Source organism: Pelodiscus sinensis, chromosome 1 (genome assembly GCF_049634645.1).
Source record: "Pelodiscus sinensis isolate JC-2024 chromosome 1, ASM4963464v1, whole genome shotgun sequence".
In the NCBI taxonomy this organism is placed as follows: Eukaryota; Metazoa; Chordata; order Testudines; family Trionychidae; genus Pelodiscus; species Pelodiscus sinensis.
The window spans coordinates 69,838,350-69,861,951 of record NC_134711.1 but is presented as its reverse complement, the minus strand read 5'-3'; the positions used below and the strand labels follow the sequence as shown (position 1 = coordinate 69,861,951).

The window sequence follows — 23,602 nt, the reverse complement described above, 5'->3', positions numbered from 1 at the left end:
ATAAGGATGCCTAAACTAAATAATCCAAGTTATGCGACTGTTATACAGTATTCCTCCTCCACTCACCTTTTATTCTCTGAAGATTTTTTATTACATGATCTTTAAGAGCTATGTCATCCCATGGCTGTTAAGCACTATGCCTGTTTCTGGCACTGTATACAGGAATACTGATTGCATAATAGCTCATAAGTGTTTTGATGTCTTAACATATACCATGAATCAGAAAAGATTTATTATTGTACTGTCATGTACTTAAAATGGAAATTTAGGGCAAACGTTTTGTTCTTGGTTTAATACAATCTACCCCTTGTAAGGCACCTGTCATAATTAAGAAGCTATCCAAATAGTGTCAGAAGGCAATAGGGACTTTAAAATTATTACATACTTATACTTCCATGCAAACCAGCAAGGAAGAAGAGGATCTTATACAACGACACAGTCATGTTGTTGCCTCCTTGTCTCCTATTCTATAAACAATAATTGTAAAAATGGCGGAAAGGATTTACTAAGAATTCTGATTTTTCTTTGCAGATGATAAATGGATCAAAACTTGTGCAAGGACTGAAATGCAGCTGGTCATAAAAGTAAATCATGGCCTTAGCACAGATATCCCTACTGACAATGTGACTAAAGTAAGACAGTCTTGCAAAGCTTTTTTATTGAAGACAGTGGTAATGCAAAATCATTTAAAGACATTCGATTGTCCAATACCTTTGTAACATTTTGCACCAAATCATCATCTCAGGAAACACATGAAGGATTATTGTAAGCTAGCCAGAAAAAGCAAACTGGTCTTTGATGATGTATCATGCAAATAATGTGATTAAGCAGATAAATGCAGCAATGGTCAATGCATTATGGAATGTTGCCTTGAGATGACAATTACACTACATAACCTGTATGTCACTGTTCAGATTTTCTTTGAAAACACATTAGCGAATCTCTCATACTTTTAACCTGAATCTTAAAGAGTTATTATTCACATTGTTCTAGGCACTTTTTAGAAGAGAGAGATAAGACTTGCTTATGCAGACAATGTTACACACTTAGGCTATATCTAGACTAGGTTCTATTTTCGAAAGAGGATATGCAAATTCTGATCTCACTTTCAAAGAGGGTCTTTCGAAAGTGAATGTCTGGACGTGTTTTCTTGGGAAAAAACCCCCTTTTTCAAAAAACTGCTCTTCCTTAAAAAATGAGGTTTATGCTGTTTTTTCAAAAAAAGAGTTCTTTCCCCCCAAAAAACCGCATCCAGACTACTTTCACTTTCAAAAGATCCTCTTTCAAAAGTGAGATAGGAAGAAGATATGCAAATTCTCATGGAATTTGCATATCCCCTTTCAAAAAACCCCCCGTAGTTTAGACATACTCTTAGGGTATGCCTACACTCCACTGAAGACACCTCTAGCTGTCCTGCATCAGAGGATGCAGGCTTGTGGGGCAAGTTAAAAAGAAAATCATCACACTACAGATCTTTGGGCTTCAATCTGAGCTGGAACATCTTCCCAGCAATTGTATAGTCCCCACAAGCCTGCATCAGCTAACACGGGCCATCCATGGGTGTTTTAATTGTAGTGTAGGCATATCCTAAAATCAGACAAACAAGAAGAGACAAGCAAAAAGAAGAGGTTAAAATATAGGGATACAAGGCTTCAAGCAAATATAAATAATGAGATCAGAATTATGTTGCAAATAGAGCGAATGAACTCCACAGGAATCAGTGGAGCTATACTAATTTTCACCCTCAGAGGATTTGGCTCTATAAGCGCTGCTCTGATTTTGGTTTTTGCATCTGACTTGTGAATTTCTGAAATGTGTTAAATTTTACATTAGCAGTTTTGAGAATATTTTGTGGCAATGTCTGCTCACCAATCAGAATTAGCTGCTCCCTAACAGTGTGTGAATAATTCAAATTGCATGCATTGCTTTTGTAATTATTTTAAGTGACTTCTAATCAGAATTTAAGGACCATGCCTCTACTCTCATTTCTAATTACAAACTGATGCTTGAAGGACTTTAGTTTGACTCAAGTGCCCCTGATATATGCTGCTCACGCCTAATGCATACTGGCCTTCTGACTATTTCAAGGTGGCATGAAAAGAAAAAAAAAAAAAAAAGACAACCTCTTTGGTTAAGGAGAAATCATTTTCTGCTAGATGCTGCTGTAATGCTAATCTGATCCTCTTCACATCAAAAGTTATGTGATAGTTTTGTGAAGTGCAGGCAGTCCCCGGGTTACGTACAAGATAGGGACTGTAGGTTTGTTCTGTAGGTTGACCACCAATTCTGACTTACATACAGATTCAACTTAAGAACCCCAAGCGTCCCCAAGTCAGCTGCTGCTGAAACTGATCAGCGGCTGATTCCAGGAAGCCCAGGGCAGAGCAGCTGGGGTGCTGCCGGGTTGGTCCAGTAGTGCCCAGAGCGGCGCTGCAGGACCAACCCGCAGTGCCCCAGCTGCTCTGCCCCAGGGTCCACAACAAAAGCCTGGTCTGCTGGGGGGGGACACACTAGCTGTGCCCCCTCCTCCCCCAGCAGACCAGGGACATGGGGAGCAAAGCTGCAGTGGCAGCGGGGTGCCGTGCCTCTGAGGCTTTGCTCTGCGGCTTCGCTCCCGGTGCCCCTGGTCTGCTGGAGACGGTCTCCAGCAGACCAGGGGCACCGGGAGCAGCTTTTCTTGCCCCGGAGGTCGAGGTGGCGGATCGCTGCCTGCGAGCTCCGGGGCGAGAAAGCCACGTTCGTAAGTGCGGATCTGACATAAGTAGGATCCGCGTAAGTCGGGGACTGCCTGTAGTAAGGGCCCAAACTAATTTCAGATAGATTTACAAGTACTGTCTACAGGGGAGATGTAAGTATATTAGAGGCAATGTTTTACTGATCAGGAAACATTTCTCCAGTCCTATTTCCAAAATTGGCCAGATGAAAGAATTAACGTTTCAGCTAATACTGTCTAGGATTGTGTGTGTTACTGATCTTTGAATACAGTTTGATTTTAAAGTTGCATAACATTTGAGAAGAAAATCATAGAGCAATTGACAGAGGTTAGGTGTAGACGGAAAAGAACTGCTTTAATAATGTTTGACATTTCCCTGCATCCTAGAGCTAGTCTAACTACTGAGTATTAGCCTGCAGATGCGTGCAATCCGTGGGCAAGCAGCAGACTAGCACAGACTTGCCTGAGGAGCACACTATAGAACTGTTATAGCTACAGTGCTCTCACATCCCTCACCCAACATGCTGTAGATTTGTTTCTATCTCCCTCAGCCCCTTACCAAAGGCTCTCTCCCTCCCCAACCCTCAGTAGCTATCCAAGACCAACCCCCAAGCAAGCAGACATCCACTGAGTGTCAAAAAGCTACTATTTTAGCTTAGATACCACTTCTGTATATTATGTATTGAGTTTATGTTCAAAATGAAGCCATCTGTGTAACACACACTCCTCAGCAAAGTAGCATGCTATGTTCACATCCATCTGCCAGCTCTCTTTACCTTTGTCTTCACTAGGGGAAAGGGTTATTTAAGATAAATAGCACAAGGTAAAGTGCTACTGAAGGCAAGGCAGTTTGTAGTTATCACGTGAGATAGGCAATCAAGGTAAACTCCACCAAGTTAGGTAGTCAAAGTAAAACACTTCCCCATAGTCTAACTTGACCTACATATATACACATCAAAGCTGCAGACTGCCTTATCCGTAGGATTTTACAATTCTAATTGCAGTTCAGACACTTCCCCCTTCATGAAGATGTACCCTCACTGGTTGTCAGGGTCCAGTTATTTGGGGAGGGAAGTGGGGAACTTCAGAGTATCCTAAGAATTTAGCTTAAGCAGCTCTCAGATATCAGATTTGGATACCAGGGATGGTAACTCGGAGGGAGAGGAAACAGGAACACTGTACTGGAGTCAAGAGTGGCTTAGACAATCTGAATTTCAAATTCCCTGCAACAAAACAATTTTTTTTCTGTATTATAAAACAAGGCTGGTTATTGGCCTCCAGTTTCTGGGACCCGGTGAATAATACTGGAGCTAGTGGCTAAATACAGCTTTGACAGCCACCTCTGGCCCACTGCCCAAGTATTCTTGAAGTTTACCACAGCTTCACTTGTTATTTTCTTGTTATATGTAAAGGAAATATTTTCTTGTTATATATAAAGGAAATCAGGAATACTTCACCATATAGCTGAAGTAGCTAAGATCTAAACAATTTCAATTTAGTACTAACTAAGCATAATTGTATGTGGGCAAACAGTCACTGAAGTGTGCTATGCTTATTGGTACATCATTTTAGGAAATATAACATGTTTTAAATATATGTTTGAAGTCATACTTTACCTGCACTTATTAGTAACAGATGATAAATTCAGGGAACACTGTAATCCTGAATTGAGGGCTTAAACACTGTTAATCAATTGAACTAACTCAGTTCATTATGAAAATTGTAATAATCCTGTTATTTTTCCTCCAATTAAAAAAATAAAACTGAATTGGAAACCCTATATTAAGAATACAAAGCTGTTTCAAGACTTATTTACAGTTTGGAAGTGATTAATATGTCCAGTCAATTGAGGAACATTTATCCTGGTAGGTACAATGGAAACACACAGGACCAAATTCATCTCATGTGACACTTCGCTGAGCTCAGATATATTCCAGGGAAGGATTTAAGTTTGCATCGGAACACCTAAATTGTTCAGTGAATAAAAATCAAATACTTACTGCCTCGCGAATTTTAAATGCTCCCGTTATTTCAAAATATTTTTCAAAATAAGGGCACGCTATTCCGACATCCCTGTAACCCTCTTTCTACAAGGGTTAAGGGATATCTCAAAATACCATGTTAGTTCAAAATTTGGCACTGTGTAGACACACCAAATTTCAAAATAAGCTATTTCGAAATACAACCAAAATAAGATATGCAACTTGCGTAGTGCAAATTGTTTATCTTATTTCGAGTTAGGGTGCTGTGTAGATGCACCCGAAGGGCATGTCTACACTAGGAAGTTATTTTGAAAGAACTTCCCAAATAACTATTTAAAATAGCATGTGCACACTACAGGGAAGCCTCAACATTAGTCTGAGGCAGGCTCTCTTGACTTTGAGTCCCAGGAAACAGTTGAGAGTAATTACTTTGAATGACTCTGGGGAGTAGTTATTTCAAAATAGCAGCAGTGGAACATCCATATTACTGCTATTTTGAAATAACTATTTCAAAATAAGTGTTATTCCTCATGACAAGCAGGAGTTATTATTTTGAATAATAATATTATTTTGAACTTGTTATTGAAGTAATGGCCTTGGTAGTTTGAATGCTCTGCTTGTTATTTCGAAATAAGGAGAGTTATTTTGAAATAACTCCCTAGTGAAGACCAGGGCTAATCCAATTGCTAATTTTGCTTCAGTTTCAGCGGAAAGTAGATTAATAATCTTTTGAAGTACAGTAATTCCTCATTTAACACTATAGTTGCATTTCTGAAAACGTTTGTGCTAAGTGAAAACATGCTATACGGGGTCAATTTTCCCATTAAAAATAATGGAAAAGGTGGGGGTTGCATTTCAGTTGGTGGTGGCAAAGTCAATTTTTTCTTGGTGCTGTGTTGTCAATGTCAACATTAGGTATCTAGCAACACAAGTCGCTGCGGTTTCTTATAACACAAAGATAAACACGTGAGTGTGCGGAAGAGCGCTGTGACCACGTGTATTCATCTGCTCATGTGTATTACCTTGTTTTCACCAATTTATACCACTGTGCAAAGTAGTCTGCCACTTGATTATTTTCTTATTATTTCAGGGACGGTCATGTTATTCAAAAAACATTCCCTAAACAAAAATCATGCTATTGTGAAAACGTGTTAAGCAGGCATGAGTTAAACGAGTAATTACGGTATCAGATCTGGATTCTGTGATAAATATATTCCTGAGTAATTCAGCAGACATTGACAGTTAGGCTGTAAAATGCCAAGTCCTTTAATGCATTAACCATTAGGACCACCAATGAAATACCACATGTGATTGTAGAACATTAGACAGTTGAAACATCACCCTTTCTCCAAATGAAGAGATATTATGGGCTAGAGTCACTCAGGGACTTGGGCACTGGGGTACTCAGCATCGGAACATAATTTTTAGGCACATAAAAAAATCACTTCAATGAATGGGGAGAAATAGGCACCTAGGAATGGATTCACAGAAGGCTGCATGCTGAGCATGGAGACACCTAAAACTAGCTGGTGGCAGATGTCTAGGACACCAGAGTATGTGTGTGCCAAGCCTCATCCCATTCTAAGCAATGGCACCTCAGTATAGGCTCCATGGAGGCACCTACCTCTGCCTAGGAGTCTCAGTTATGAATCCTGTCCCAGGGTGAGGTGCTAAGATATTTTTTTACCAGAAAAGCTGTTGCTTCTGTGGTGATGGTGACAACAGCAGAATGACTTCTATACTAATTTTCAGTGGAATGATTAGGGTACTTACCCATAACGTGGGCAACCCCGGCTTAATTTTTCCCTCTTGGCCTGAGGTAGAGAAGGATTTGAACAGAGATCTGGAATCACCTAGGTGAATGTCCTTGCCAGCAGGCTAACAAGTCATTCTCTCTCTTTGTCCTAATGATTGAATTTATACACAGTGGAGCAGTCTTAACAGCGGAAATTGAGGGAGCCCCAGAGGAGAGTGTTGTATAGTACAGGGCACTCACCTGAGAGTGGTACTTCCCTCTTTAAACCCCTTCTATCCCTCCAGAAGGAGAGAACCCTAACCAATGAGCTAAGAGTTATATAGGAGATTCCCCCTGCCCCAAGGCAATTTTGGATGATTGAGCCTACTGGCTCAGGCCCCACAAGTAAACCAGGCGAAGGAAAGTCTCTCTCTTCCACCTGGCCTGTGGGTCTTAGATTTCTGGTTGACAAGAGCGAGGCAGCAGCACACATGGTCAGAGACGGAAATGTAAGTGCCTAGGGAACTTTCACTTCAATAAAAATCAGGTGCCTACAAAGTTAGACTGCAGCTGAGTGGCGGGTTTGTGAATACCAATAGCATATATATCTGGGAGTTGGGTGCCTAACTTTAGGTGCCCAATCTCTTTGTGAATTTAGTCCCAGGAGTCAGTACTCTGGATTCTGTTTTTAGCTCACTGCTCTGCAGTACTTGGATGAAGCACAATCACTCTGTGCCTTATTTTACTCATCGCTAAAAATATATCAAGCCACCAACTTCATACTGATGTTATGAAGTGTGATTAGAATCTTAGCTTGCATTTCTTGTGAACACACTTCTCAGAGAGAAAGTGCAAAATATTTCAAGCAGCAAGATTTACTTATCTCTTGGTATCTTCCCTGCCCCCTAAAATTGAAAGTTCTTGATTTGTCCCAGTGTTTATAATGGCTCCTTGGATTTTCCTATTATTTTGCATAGCTATCCTATGGGACATGGAGTCACAAAGAAATCCAGAAACTAGATTCAATGATAATCCCAGTATTGTAGCTCAAGAATATAAATTGAACAACACATAGTTGTTACACTCTAAACTCTTATTATTCCCTAAAGTACCTACGGCAAAAGTGTAACAAAACAAAACACCACCAACAAAACACAAACCAAACCAAACCAAAAAGCTTTCATCTGCCTTGGTTCTGGGATTTCAGAAGTTAGTCTCAAGAAAGAACTCCTTTTTTAAAAAAATTAAAGCAAAGTCAGGCAAATGCAAACAAATCAATAAACAAAAGTCTGTAAAGCTCACAAGGCTATTTAAACCCCCTTGGAACGCCACGGCCAAATATGAAAGACCCACATTAAATTAAGATTACAGATTCCTTCACCTAAACCAGGGATTGTCAACTGTTTTTTGTCCAAAGCAAAGTCAAAATCCAGAATTCAGGGGAAAAGATTAACATCCCCCAACAATAATTATAAGTAAATAGTACCCTATGGTGGGAATTGAAAGGAATAGAAACTTAAAATTGAATTCCTATCAACTCCTAGGTTTTGCATGTCACAGTGATTAAGTCTAAAGTTAACATTTCTACACTGCTATCAATTTGACATTACTGATGGGAACAGTCTAATGTAAACTGAGACAGTTTTCAGACAGATTTCTGAACATCTCCTCTGAGGGTATGTATGCAAAGGCAGCTGAAAACAGGGTGTAGAGAGACAGCTGCTTCAGAAGCACCATTCCTGCACCTTTGTGAGTCTCATAGATGTCTTTTTACTCTCTCTCACAAGGAAATTGCTGTCATATGGTTAATTTCACATAAACAACCCCAAAGAAGAGAAACCTGCTGCCCCTAAGGAGAGGTGATGATGGGTAAAATGTCTTGACTTTATCTACACTTAAAAATGTTGCCATTTTAACTATGTAGGCATATACAAAAGCAAAATTCCCTTATATGGATGAGTGGCTGCTTTTGAGATGCCTATGAGTGCAACAATACCTGCAGAAATCAGGCCCAGATTATTCCACATGCACCAGGTGCACTTACATGGATCCACTCCCTTGCCCAGGTTTGGCCTGGGAGATGGCCAGGCCAAATACGCGTGAGTGGTGTTGTAACATAGTTCACAGGCCAAAACACCCAGAGCAGGGAGCCAGGCATAGCCCTGTGGGGACAGTTGTCATCACTGCGGGGTGAATGCAGAGCAAGCTGGCTCTGCAACCTCTCCATCTCCTCACCTTCAGGGCCTACCCTCTGTAGTGGGCCAGGATAAAAGGTGTGATGCTGTGGCAGGTGGCCAGTGCTTCCTCAGCTGAATGAGAAGGAGATGGTGGCAGTGGAAGAGGATGCTGATATATGATTTTGGAGGCTCCTCATGAAAGTATACTAGAGTTCAATCGTTTGAATTGAGGGCTACAGCCACACCACTGGAGACAGAATTATTCTCTGATAGGAGTACTCTTACCAGTACAATTGATTCCAGTTCAGTGAAGCAAAATGAGTTGTGCTGCTATAGAACGCCTTGTCCTGGCATAAGTCCATCTTTGATAGGACTTTCACCAGCACAAACAAGCCCATTTATAAAAAGATATAGAGAGACAGACATCCCGTATAGACATAGTTATGGTCATAAAGCATTTTAAGCACAGGCCAAGTCTGCAATTTACACTCCCCTCTCAGTCTCAAGCAAGGGGCACTGTAGCATGGCAGCACTCACCTCCCATGATCCGCCCCCCCCCCCAACACACATCTGGCTAAGTGAATGTGCCTGCACTCTTTCAGTTTGTCAGACTCTCTGGCTACTCAGCCCTCCAGCTAAGTCACTCAGCCTGGTATGAATCACAACCTCTTCCAGGGTACACATCTAACAGGGACCCATCCCGGTGCCCTCTGCTAGTATCTCACTGTTTCTGTCTCCCAGTTTGTTTCCCAACTCAGAGAGTGGTGCCTCCAGGGTTTTCCCTCCTGGAGACTGCTCCTCACCCTTACTTCAGGGCTAACTCTCTTCATGGAGCTCTCCATGGTGCTGCTGCTCGCTCAGCCAGCTCGCCACAGTTGACAGCTCTTCAAGGCTCCAGATACACACTGCACTGAATCTGGTCTGGCAGTTTCTTCTTATAGGTCTTCCTACCCCCTGAATGGCTGGTTTCTTTGCAGCCAGTCTAGATTCCCTGGAGGACTTCTCTATGGCTCTTTTCTGGCCTCAGGGCCTGATCCACTTCATCACAGGGACAAATACAGCTGTGCTTCCCACTAAGGCCAAGTCTATACTACAAACCTAAATATTGGGATAACAACATAATTTGGAGTGTGAAAAATCCATTAACCCCTGTCTAGATGGCACTATATGAACATGAGAGCTTTTCCTGTCAAGATAAATTAACTACGCTTATGGAAGAAGCTCTTCTGTGGGTGTAGTAGCATCTTCATGTATAGGCAAACATGAAGAAGCAAGAAATGAGAGATGCTGTTGTATTGGTCACAATACTTCACAATCAATTTGTTCATTACACTAGGTCCCAAATTTTGGGGAAGTCACCGGGGTCCTTTGCCCAAACCTGGGAAAAATCCTCCTCCACTATTAACAAAACACATTTGGTAAAATTGTGTTCTTAGTTACACATGTACAGACCAAGGCTCCTTGTAAGCTGTGCACCTGTGTGGGCATGCAGCTGTTTTCTGAGCTCCACTCAGAAATTCAGAGCTCCCACCCAGGGAGCTCAGATGACTGGCTGGGGAAGAGGGGGGTAGGGCACTTGCCTCCCTCTGAGGAGGAGCAGAAGCATCAGTAGCTGCTGGAGGAGCTGGCTCCAGCCTCTACTCTGGTCCTCCCCCTGCCTGGAGGTTTCTGCACTGGCTGGGGGTGAGTGAGTTCTCCAGTCAAGGAGGCAGAATGTATTTGGATGATTATGTGGGAGCCAGGGGTGCTGCTGAAAGGGAGAAGAGATTGGTGCTTTATTGCCTGCCTCTGGCCACATGGAAAATCTGGATAAGTTGCAAGCACGGCCTGGTTGGATCAACTTTTCTAGTGTGCTCCTAAATCCTCCCTTGACCGGAGAACTGTTAACAGGGTGGCAGCCTCTCCACTTCCTGCTTTCCCCCTAACCCTCCCATTGGGGAATTGGCCATGCAGGGATCCCATTTTCCTCTTTGTTACACTCCCCTGATGCTCATTCAGTTGTCTGTTTACTTCTCTACCTACTACTTTGCCCCTGTTCTTTCCAATTTGCACCTTTCCCCTCATTCCATGGTAACAAGATAGCAGGGGTGGGGGAGAGGTGCTTTCTTACTTTCACCTCATTTGGAATCAGGTCAATATCTCCTCCAGTGAGTGCAAGACCAAACTTCTCCCTGCACTGCCACTGAAACACCCCCAATGTCAGCCATCTGCCTGGCCCCCTCCTTTTTTTAAATTCTCTGGTGAGCTTCGAAAGCTTCCCTCACTAGCTGCAGGAAACAAGACAACCACAATCTACATGTGCAGAGGTTGCAAATGGGTCAGGGGGAGGGAATGTGTTTTTGGATGAATCAAGACTTTTGGTAAGGATTTTTGGGGCAAGGGAAAGAAACTTGTAAGGAGACATTGTGAGAGATGAAGCACATGGTAGGACAAGACTTTGGATAAAAGAGGAGGAGGATTGTGAAGCTGTGTGTTGCCTTGGGAACAGTGTAAGCTAGAGCCCTTGGTAAATTTGTTCTGTAGATGTTATTTTATGGAATTAAGGGGGGACATCTTGGCGTTCCCTTGGGAAGGACCTGAGGGGGAGCAAACTTCATGGGGGGTGTGTGTGTGCCAGGACATTTTCATGATTACATTTCAGACAAAGTATACATAGGTGTTAATGGCTTAAGGTAAGAAAGAAAAAGACTCAACAGAATTTTTTTGGTGTGCAGTACATATCTAAAACTGTGGTCTTAATGATTTTTTTTTTAAATCCTGTGTTACTAATTAATACATGGTAAAATATATTGCGTTATGGACAGATCTTTGTTCTGTGGTAGAGTTCTGGCTCTTATGAGTCAGAAGTCGCAAGTACTTGGTGAGATTCTAACTTTATTGTAGGATGAAACCTTATTTACAAATTCTTTGAAATATGAATCAATCTACAAACCCTGAAGCCATGTGTAAATTTGCTCTGTGGCTTGTACTCTTTGGTATGGTGACACACACAAAGTGAAAATTTCAAAACAGGAAATGTGTGGTTTTACAGGTCTGTTTTACTTGTATTTGTATAGCATAGATCCTAAATATTCCCCAGATAAACTGTATAAACTGGAATAAATGCCTTTTACTCGCCTTTTCCGTAGCAGTAAATATTGAATTAATATTTGCACGGAGTGCATGACTACTTTTGGTTGACTCATAGATTTCCTTAGCATCTTAAAGCTGAGTTATGTGTGGATAATATCCAATTTGGCATGTTTACTAGCTTGAGTGTTGTTAGAAAGGATGATAATACATGTAATCCAAGGACAGTGTTAATTTCCCTTTTATTTGGTTTCATATTAAATAAACATCATAAGCATTGCTCCTTTTTTATTATCCCTTGTTTTAATATAACCCACACCTATGGACAGTTTAAAAAATATATTTATGTCTATGTTTTTTGTTTGTACTGGTGGGTGCACATCTACATACTACCTCCATATTGCTGTTGCACATAAGAAATTTCAACCCACCCAAAAGAAAATTCAACCCATCCAAGGATGGAAAATGTTAGAGGCAACATTGGTGTAGACATTCATTTACTTGGGGTAGGAACATTTAACTTCAAAAATGTTGTTACATTCTTCTATTGGTGTTGCTTAAAAGTACTAGAAACAGCTCTTTTTATAAGGGTATGTCTACACTTGCCCCCTCTTTCGAAAGAGGGATGCAAATGCAGCTGAGTGAAATTGCAAATGAAGTGTGGATTTGAATTTCCAGTGCTTCATTTGCGTAATCGCAGACCGCCGCTATTTCTAAATACCCTATTTCAAAATAAACGCTGTGTAGACACGATTATTTTGAAAGAAACCCCTTCTTTCTAAATAACTCTTATTCCTCAAAAAATGAGGTTTACTGGTTATTTCAAAAGAAGGGTTTTCTTTCAAAATAACCATGTCAAGACAGCATTTCTTTTTTTGAAATAGCGCTATTTTGAAATAGCACCATAATGTGAATATGCAAACGAAGTGCGGGATATTTAAATCCCAGCTTCATTTGCAATTTTGAATGTCTACATTTGCATCCCTCTCTCAAAAGAGGGTGCAAGTGTAGACATACCCTTAGAGTGTAATACAAATTGAGTTTGTTCCTGCTCTGAATTAAATTAATAGCAAAAACCACAATGTAGTTTATTAGTTGCAACATTACGGCCAAGAGTCAATTCTGTTATTTTTAATCCATTCATTCATTTTTTCCCTTTGCATTTGCTTTTTTAGCTGCTCTTACTCAGAGAAAAAATCCTTTTAACAACAACATCAGTCTCATTGAGGTCATGTCATAAACTAACATCCGGGAGCTAAGAAACAGAAAGATGAAATTAAGCCACCTGATGTAGTTCTGTTTTTTCTATCTATCCAAGACAGATCCCAGCTCAGAAGAGCATTTTAATTCAATTTTGATTCTATACAAGGAACTTCATATTCTCCTCCAAGCAGCATTGCTTTATGAAAGGAGTCTGTACCTTAAAGATAACTTTATACTAAGCACAAATTAAGCTATTAGGAAATTTTATATTTTTCCTACATTTATTTACAGAACCTAAGTTACCAAGGCTGTAGTCAGAAATTATGGGGCTCAGAAAAAGAGATAAAACCATTCCAGTTTTTCTATAAATTTGACCAGGCCCAACCTTATTATTGTTCCCTGAAACCCTTCCCCCCCCCCCGTCCTCCCCGTCCCCAAAACCTAGCTGACATAGTTTCTGTAACAGTGTGTCATCTTCCCCAGGTGATTCTGGAATCTAGGAGTTATATTGCAATTCTGCCATTTAAATCTGACCAATGCCAACCAAATTCTGCCGTTTAAATCTGAAATTTCATGGTGTTGTAATTGAAGGGGTCCTGACTGAAAAAGGAGATGTGAGGGAGGGGGCCTGCAAGGTTCTCATAGGGGGAATTGTGGTACTGCTACCTTACTTCTGAACTTTGCCAATGGCAGTGCTGGCTTCAGAGTTGGACAGGTAGAGACAGAGCCATTACCACCAGCAGTGCCAAAATAAGGAGGGCAAGGTGTAGTATTGCCACTCTTACTAACTTCTGCTGTCTACAGAACTGGGCCTCAGTCAGCAGTTTCCACTCTCCAGCCACTCTCCGGCTGCCCAGCTCTGAAGTCTGTGCAAAAGTAAGGATGGCAATATCATGACCTCCCATAAAATAACCTTGTGACTCCCCTGCAACTTCCTTTTGGATCACAACCCCCCCCCCCCTTATTTGAGAAACACTAGTCTCCCCCATGAAATCTGTATAGTATAGTATAGTATAGTATAGTATAGTATAGTATAGTATAGTATAGTATAGTATAGTATAGTATAGTATAGTATAGTATAGTATAAAAGGGCCGGATTTCATGGTGGGAGACAAGATTCCATAGCTTGTGGTATATTTTTCATAGCAGTGAATTTGTTAGGGCTCTAAATATGTCCCTCCAGTCCTTGAAGAAAATTATGCATAAAACTTAATCACTAAAATACCTCTTAGATCACTTTCTGTTCTCCCTCCTCTCTCTCACCATTTCCCTAGGCTCCAACACCTATCATTTCTTCATTTTCTGACACACACACAGTCTGCTTTTTCCTCTCTCAGGGTATGTCACACCTTAATTTGTGATGCAGATGTGCCCTCAGGCCTGGTCTACACTTGGAATCTATCCCTGTTACAATTGTCAGTGTAGCTTCATTAATACAACCACTTATGACTTTGCCCATCTACATATCAGCATCATTGCAAATTGTAGTTATATTGGCAGTTAGTCCCAATTAGTGAAGACTTCATCCTTCCCAGTCTCTCTCACACTTGCTTCTTTCCTCCTGACACTAGATTTGGAACAGGAGCCTAAAGCTGTGGCAGTCTCCTCTCCTAGATCCTTCTGCAGAGAAATAACTTTTTCCCCTTCCCCTCATTGCCAGCACTGAGGAGGAGAGTTGCACATGCACAGAGCCCATTCAGCACCCACTGCTGTGATTCACAGGATTACTTATCGGCTGTATAATAATCAACCTGCTCACACTAATTCTCATTGGGAAGCCTCCTACTAAGGCCAGTAGAGGCCAACAGTTACAAGTGATCTCCCACCATCCTACCCTCCAACCCTCAGTAGCCCTGTTACATGGAAGAACATGGAAGAGCATGGTCTGGGCATCAGAAAAAAAGTCTGGAAATATGAAAATATTTATAAATATCTCCCCCTCCCCCCCCCACACACAATGGTGACGTTACACGCTAAAAGATCAAATCCTGATCATTTTATTCATATGAGTCACAATGAAGTCAATGAAATGATCCACATTCAGATGAATGAAACAAGCAGATTGGGTATGTGGCATATTAATGAGATATGGGCTAGTTGCGGAAAGAATAGATGTTCAGTGCAGGACTCCAAGTCTTGTTTTTCTGAGCAAATCTTAAGAGAGCATGCATCAAGAATCAAATCTGCTGATTGTTTTTATTTTCCCCACAGTGGTCAAATCCCAATGGAGGTATGATAATTTGCCGAGAGATCATGAAATTCTTCTCTTTCAAATGTTTTCTGTTCTTTGTAGCAGTCACACTCCCTTTTGAGTCTGCATCAATAGTCATCTTTATTTATTGATACAGGCTCTGTTAAGTGAGCTGATTTAATCAATTGCCTTGGTTAGTTTTGATACCAATTGCCTCAAGTCTCAGCTCCCATTAATCTTTTCTGTCTACCATGATGAAGCTCTCTTAAATCTGTCCAACTCACAGATGTGGCAGATCATTTTTCAACTTCATCTTATGCTACTCATTGAGGAAGAAGTCTCTTGCTTGTTCAACCAAGGGCAATGCTTGTTAAACTAGCACAAGGTATTTAAGAACTGAGTGATAGCCTGCTGGCTTTGAGAGAACATTCTCTCTCCAACAAGGCTTTCTACACCAAGGCTGGAATTTAGCAGCAAGTCAAATGAATGAAAGCTCAGGAGAATTCTTTCCTCTTCCATAGACACTGCCATGTTCCTAAGAAGATGGACCGACGTTTCCCTCTATCTAGCACCTTTTATCTCAAAACAATATACATAGATGAACAAACAATATCCCCATTTTGCAGCTGAATAGACAGAAGCAAAAGAAAATTTAAGTGATCTCTCAAAGTACAATAGAAACTCAGTTGTAAAGCCAGCAAAAGGGTCGTAGCTCCCAGTATTCACACCAGCAGACAAAACTGCCTTGAGAGTTGCTGAGCTGGCTGGTTTGCTTTCTAGGTACCTCTGGCAGCCAGGGGTCAGTATATCATTGATGTCAGGATCAGAAAAGGTTATTTGCTCACCTCACTTTCTAGCTTCTGGGGAAACAAACAATAGGAAGCCATGGCAATGAGGCTGTATGTGTTCGTACAAAGGAGGTGAGGAGGGGAAGGGAACAGTAGCCAAAGAGAAAGCATCTCCTAGAAAAACTGAGCAGGAAAAGGACAAGCCTCTGATGATTCAGCTATTTGCAAAGAAATAGAACCTTCTAGTACAGTAAAAGGCGCTTTCACAGAATTTCATCCCATTGAACACCACTTGCATGAGATCAATTTTACCCAGCCATCAAAAACAGAAAACATTGAAACTTAGGTTGACTATATGAAACCATCGCATCATTAGTCCATCATCAAAGTTGTAGATATGTAACCTCAAGTTCACACAAGATGACTCCTCTATTCAATAGAGGGGGTGAGGGGCTTAAGGACATGATAAGGCAGCCCAGGCTGGGCCTACCAAATTAAACTAAGCTATAGATTTTAAGCTTTCCCCAGTAAGTTTTAGCTCTTTTGGCTGCAAAGACTGGCCCTGCATTAGTTCACACTCAAGAACAGAATCTTTGACAGATGTAGAGAGACTGAAACAATGCACCTGTCTTACCCACTTCAAATCATGTCTGTGTCAGAGAAACTTGTTACACAAAAAGTATCTTTTCCCTGACACTACTGAGGAAGACAACAACAACAAGAGAGTTCCATTCTCTGAGTAGAGGGGATTTAAACATTTAATTTAGAACACATTTAATTAAGGTGGTACAGGCAGTCCCCGGATTACATGGATCCGACTTACATCGGATCCCTACTTACAAACGGGGTGAGGCAACCCTGCACTAGCTGCTTCCCCCCAGCAGACCAGGGAGACACAAAGCTAGCGCCCCCCCACCCCAGCAGACCAGGGAGACGCGGAGCGGCTTTTCTCAGCAGACACCTCAGCTTGAGAATAAAGGACTGAGGGAAGTGAGGTGTGGGAGAATAAAACTGAGCTCTGGAGAAATGTTTGGCTAGAGTTTCCCCTACAAAATGTACCAGTTCTGACTTACATACAAATTCAACTTAAGAACAAACCTACAGTCCCTATCTTGTACATAACCCGGGGACTGCCTGTAGTGAAAAATACCATAAAATGTATTATTTGGAAATAGAAGATTTACCTAGTGTTGCTTGGGTCCTTGAATCAAATAAGTTCTGTTTTTCTTCATTTGAATAATTGTTCTGGGGTGGGGTTGAGGATGAAGTATTCAGTACACAGGCTGCCCCAGGAAGAGAGGAAAACCCCAGCCCTCTCTCACTGAAGCAGCTTGGGGATAGGCAAAAAGTGCCTGACCATGGCCGCTGCAGCGGCAGCAGGCACAACAAGGGAGGGGTGCATGTCCACTAGCTGGGGAACAAACAGACAAACTCTCTGAAATAGATAGTAGATATCTGTCCCTTCCTCCACCCCTGCTTGCTGCTGGCACAGTAGATATCTGTCCCTTCCTCCACCCCTGCTTGCTGCTGGCACAATAGAGTTATAGTTGTCTCTGGCCCCTTGCTGCTCCCCTGTGATCATTCTGCAATATAACTCCCTCCTGCCAAACCTCTCCCTTTGCATTTTATGAAAAACAATAGACTTTTAGGCACATCCCATTGTCCTGGCACAACCAAACCCTGACTGTGCTTTAAGTTATGCTCAGAGGAAGCAGCTTACCAAATTTGGTGGCCCTAGCTCTTAGTTTTAGGAGGAATTTTTGAACAGACAGACAAACACAGGACTGGTACTTCTTATATAATTATGATTATATAATTGGCTTTGCCTTTGAGAAGACAGTAGGTAGAATAGTAGCCAACAGTTAATGCTTAAACAAGGCAATGGACATCGGAACACAGTGGGTTATAGCTGGAAGTGTTGTGCAAACTTCCCTATGTAGACACTGCCTGGATCACTATAATTCCAAAACAGATGATTTTTGGAGCAGGTAATTGAAGAAATCATGTCAAATGCCACAGGCCTAGTTACAACTGTATTTGCTGAAGTTGTTACCTCTTTCTCCCATCCTGTTTAGACAGCAATGCCTCCTTCTTCAGGCTACTCTAGAGACATCACCAAGGCTGAGACATATAATTCTTTGTTCACATGCCAGCCACACAGCCACTCCGTCTGAAAGTGGATTTCCATGCCCCGAGTTTTCAAAAAAGACAAGCAGCTGTTGGAGGGAGATTATAAAATTTAGAGCAGTGTCTTAGATGAGAGAAAGACAGCAGTTCAATCAGGTGCTCCCAATTTCCAAATAACTAATCAAAGAGGCAGGGCCCAATTGTGGGGAGCGTAGGGCTTTCTAGCTAAAGCTCTTTTCAGGCAATGTTACAAGAATGACTCCTACACAAAGGAAAAGAAAATAAACACAAAAGAGAGTGGAAGAAATTAGTTTGAGTTCTGATTTATGCATATATGCTGCATGCTTTGAGAAAAAAATGAACTTGTCTTTCACATTTTGCCTTAGCCATTTTCAATGTCAAACAGAGTTTAAAAGATAATCATTCAGCTTTCTTCTAAATGTTATCCTGTTTAAACTGATCAAGTGCTCCTCAAGCTTCTTTTGATACCACTAATTTATTAAAGGCTGGGTGGCTTTTCTTCTCTTTGCTGGTCAGATAATATCTCCATAATCCCTAGTGCCATTAGAGTAACACACATCCCTGCTGGTGGCAGCAGACCTGATCAGCTATATGCGTCATGTGCCTTTTGACCATATAACCATAGTAACTTTGTATGTGAGGCCAGGAGAAAGGGAACAAGAGACATTAGAATTCATTTACCCTGTTTAGGCTCAAGCGTTCCCTGAAGTAGTCACAAGATAATAATGAGGAGACTTCCTTTCCCAGAAACATATAAAGCGGGGACAGAAAAAAGTCTACTAAGTTGTAGTACATTTACTTCCCTATGCAGCATTGTTCCCTACAGAATGCTGTTAATTTCTTTGTACTGTACATTCTAGTTTTAAATGACAAGTAATGAACCAAGCATAATTTCCCTTGGGATTTTGTTCTAACAGAACTTGCTATTAGGAAATAAAGAGAAAAGAAATTCTGAAGCTTGCTAACACATCAGATTTTAAAAAGGCCAAATATAAAAATTAAATATAAATGTTAAAAGAACAGCGTTAGATTGCAAATTCAAGCAGTCAAAATTTAGGAAATGCCAGAATTAAGGCTGCCTGAATAATCTTAATTCAGCTCCCTTGTGCATTTGCACACTGATACAGTCTCTAATTCCATGATCACTTATTGTTATTTCTACAGGACCTATGTCTCCTTCAGAGCACAGTTTTTCTGTTTCAGTCCCAGTCTTCTTACTCAGCCAGTCCCAGTTCCTCCTACTCTTGGCTCCTTATCTGATCTTTCTCCTTTCACCCTGGCTTCTAATTGCCCAGGCTCACTGATCCTAATTGCCTGGATCACTGGGCTTCTCATTCAAGCTCAATGTCACCCAGGCCAAGTTCTCCTACTGCACCTTGACTCCTTCTGAAATCAGTCTCCCTTTCAACTCATTTTCTTTCTCCCCATCCCACTAGTTCTCAGATAGGTCTCCGTACCCTGCCAGCCCCAGAATCCCACCACTAGCACCTCATCCAATCCAGTCCTACACTCATTGCCCAACTTATCCCAGTCTTTCCTCTCTACTCGCCCCTGCACTAATCCACATCTCCATTTCCCCTTTCTTCCCCCAACAACCTATAGTCATAGTCTTTCCTCCATTCCATAGGTCTGTCTCTTGTCACTTATGCATTCAAATCAGGCAGCTAATTCCTGCATGCTGCCTGGGCCCAATAAGGGGGAGCATTTGCGATATAGGAAAGAAGGGCTCCCTGCTTTCAGTTGATCTATCTGGACCCTCCATGGCAGCAGCTGAGAGCTACAATTGCTATCCAGAAGAATCCTCAGAGAATCTAGCTGCTAAACATCTAAGAAATCTTATAACTTGGCCAAACTGGGGCAGATCTTCATGTAAACAGGAAGGCACATCCCTGACACAAAGGTCACTCCCCGCCAAATGTCAAGTTCCTGCTTCTTCAGCAAATGGGTGCTGCAACTTTTCAAATAACAGATCACCAGAAGTTTTTTTAACTCATTCTAAACAGTCCTTCTTAGCCACAGCTGAGCAGTTTTAGCTGAAGTTTATTTTATTCATTATCTTAATTTTTATATATTGCCAATTTAAGTTCCTTGGAAGAAAATGTCAATCCCCATTCAGTTTCAGTTATAAAGAACTGAAAACAGAATTGTAGCAGCACCTTCTATGAAGTCTGGGCGAATGCTAACCACTATCTCAGTTTCTCCTTCATCAGCTACAGCCTCTGTTTGTCAGCCTGGTTTGTTTGCTCTAGTAACCCAGCTCTCTGGTTAAGCCATCAGAGAAAGGCTAAATAAACACAAAACAAGGAGTCATGCAGATCATGACCCCTTTTTTTGTGAGAGGGTAGCTGCTTTGTTCAGCCCCTCCTGGGCTCCTTTGAATCTCTCCTGCCTCTCTATCAAGCGCCAACTCTCAGAATTTCCCACATGGGGTCTCTCCTGTCCTCTTCTCACTTCCCATACACTTCTCTTAGGTCATGTGGCAAAATCAGGCCTGTGAAGTATAACTGCTTCCCACGTGACTCAACACATTTTCTCCATCTGGAGGTAGCCACTAAGTTTTCCTGCTATTGCCCACTCAGTTAAAATAATCATTTTGCCACCTGCAAAAGGAGCTCTCACAATGATTCAAAAATCTCCCCCATTTACACCTGTGACGTTGTATACTCTAAAATAACATCTAGGTTCTTTATGTCAGATTTGTATGCATTAAAGATTGACTTCCCATTCTGAAGTTGCCATCTCTCCCCCTTGGCCTCTGCCTGGATCCACAGAGTTCTTCCCTCTCATAGGCACCATTCTTCTCCCATCCAGGCAGAGATGAAGTTTGAAGGGGAGAGTGAAACCACCCCTCTATACCACCCACACTCTCTCCAAACTGGTACCACCATTCTTCCACTCTCCTGGGAGCTTCTTCCCTACTCACTTCTCCCATTGCCTCACAAATGCAGGCATGGCATGCTCCAGAGCAAGAGTCACCATGCCTCTGTGAGTCACAACCAGGCCTGCCAATGGGGCAGGGCAAAGGAGGCAACTGCCCCAGGGCCCAGACATTGCTACTGGAACACCAGACTGCCGGAGGGCTGTGAGTATGTGTGCTGCAGTCTGGGCAGCGCTAATGTCTAACTGTTCTTGGCCCCACCCCTTCCACCCATACCCCACCCCTTCTGTGGGTACAGAGCTCCCCCCCCCCCCCACACACACACACATACCTTGTCCTGGGGCCTGCTGTGGTTGTTGGCCCTGCTGGTCACAACTGAGAATACCAAATTCAGGAAAATCTGCTGAGAAATGGGACAGACGTATCCCAAAACTCATGGTTATTCTCCCATATTGTATACAACAAAAGTAAACTTTTTAACTACACTGGCTAACAAGAAGTCAGAAATGCAGTCTCTTTAGGCATTTTCATATGTACCTCTTGTGTCACTGTCTATGCTACTGTCATCTTTTCTTGATGGGAGTGGGTCTTGCAAAATGCTTCTGATCATACTCGAAATAACAACGCCATCTACACAGTCAGGCTTCAAGCTAGGCACTGCCTCAATTTCTGTATTGACCAGGCCCTCTAGTCTACTATATATTTTAGATATGTTATGCACCTGTCTATGTGTGTCCATCCCTACATCTGTGAGTCCATTTATTCAAGAGCTCCTCTAAATGGTAAGAACTAGGACCAGCAAATTTGGTATATCCTCCACAACATCTTGTCAGCACCATTTGAAGTTAAATTTCTTGAGGCAAAGGCCTATTATGCTATTTGTGGGATGGCATGACACACACTTTACCAGTATGTTTACCAGTGCACAAACATGCACTGTAAGAACCAAGTCTAAAACAGGACACCAGGAACAGGCAAAAACAAGAAACCAACTTTCTTTGTGATGGCTTTATCCCATCAATTGAATGCAGGGTCTAAGTGACTTTGTGCCACGAAATACACATTCTGCTGTCAGCCTGAGAGCATGGTGATGATCAAAGCGAATATTTGTTCAAGTAAGGTAGTGTATCTTCATATGAAGTAGTTATATATAGGTGTATTGTATCTGTCTGCATGGAATATCCCAGATCATGCTTTTAAATTGTAATTTAGATTGTTTTCACTGAAAGAGTTTTAGTCATTGAATATCTGAATAAGATGAAATAATCAGGCTATATAATATACTGAGAGAGGAAAGCAATCAGGGATTCAAAGTGAAATTTGAATAGCTGAAAACCTAAAATGCTAATTACAGATTTTGAAATTTAATGATCAGTTGATTAACTATTTAATTTGTCTTTTGAAACTCATGTGGAAGTTAGTAATGGCTTGATATCCATACAGAACATTTATCAATATGGGGTACCCACAACATTAGATTAAAATAGGCAGTTTGGTTTTTCAGTGGCATGACAGGCACTTGTTAAATATCAATAATGCTAGCTTTAGGGACAAACATTGAGAGCAATTTGTCTGATTCATTTCTTTTTTCAAATGATTACAGCCTGAGCGTCCAACTTCGCAAATGTCTTTGTAAAAACCTACTGTCATCTCACTGAAAAACAATTTGGTTTAGCAAAGAGCTCTGTTTACCTATCATTCATTTTCTGTATTCCTTTTCTCCTCACATTTTATCACAATGGACATTTGCTTGAGACCAGGAACTTCACTATTCGGGAGTTCATCACTTTTCCTACAGCATATTCCTCATCTGTAGTCACTGTCAACATCACAGGCTCTTCACATTAACTAACTGTGATGTTTCAAACAGAAGGGTATGTCTTCAGGGGCAGGTTAACTATCTCTTAGGTACCCTTCCTGCTTATGAGTCCATGCGGCTGGAACCCAGCTCTGCACAGTCTCAGCATATGGCATGAAGTCACCTATAGGGTCAGAGATTTAAGGTATAAAGATCATGGGTTTTAGGCAAATGTCCTTAATACTACCAAACAATGGTAAAACAAATATAGAAAATAAATATTTAAGCTAAATGTCTTTTGCTGAAGAGCTTTCCAATAGGAATTAGCATGTTCTAAAAGGCAATAGCTTATATCCCATGATGAAGAAAGTGCACATCAGGCATCATATGCCCATGAAACCCAAGGGCATGTCTACACAGCAGGGCTAAAGCCAAAATAAGCTACGCAACTTTGGCTACGTCAATTGCATAGCGTAAGTCAAAATAGCTTATTTCAGCTTTTGGGGCTATCTACACAGCAGGAAGTCCAAGAAGAGCACTCTTCCCCTGACTTCCGTTACTCATAAAATGAGGGTTACAGGAGTAAGAAGTCCTCCAGCTCGACATTATTTTGACATTATGTCAAAATAACTGCTTGTAGTGTAGATGTGGACTATGTTATTTCAGAGTAATGTCAGTTATTCCTAAATAATGCTGCTGTGTAGATGTACTCTAAGTGAGTATCCACTTCACAGGAACTAGCATACACTCAGTTCTGGTATTCAAAGAGTGAAATTTGGTGAGAAACAAAAGACATTTTCCTGATGTATTTATCTCTATACTGCTAATTAATGCATTGTTGATTAGGAGAGTGTGTTTGAGATGAGCATACTTTAGGTTGTGACAACTTTTGCTTTATAAATTCCTATTTATAAATCAGG

At 41.4% G+C, this 23,602-nt stretch overlaps 1 protein-coding gene across 3 annotated transcripts in view; it reads right to left on the bottom strand.

Moving 5' to 3' along the window:
* The window catches only part of LOC142829926 (uncharacterized), a 122,006-nt gene extending 103,931 nt beyond the window's left edge, over positions 1–18,075 (bottom strand). For all 3 annotated transcript variants that reach the window (XR_012904859.1, XR_012904857.1, XM_075932309.1), the window contains exon 1: positions 17,912–18,075. The gene's annotated coding sequence lies outside the window, so the exon portion shown is untranslated. The remainder of the gene's footprint in view (positions 1–17,911) is intronic.
* Positions 18,076–23,602: the final 5,527 nt, after the last annotated feature.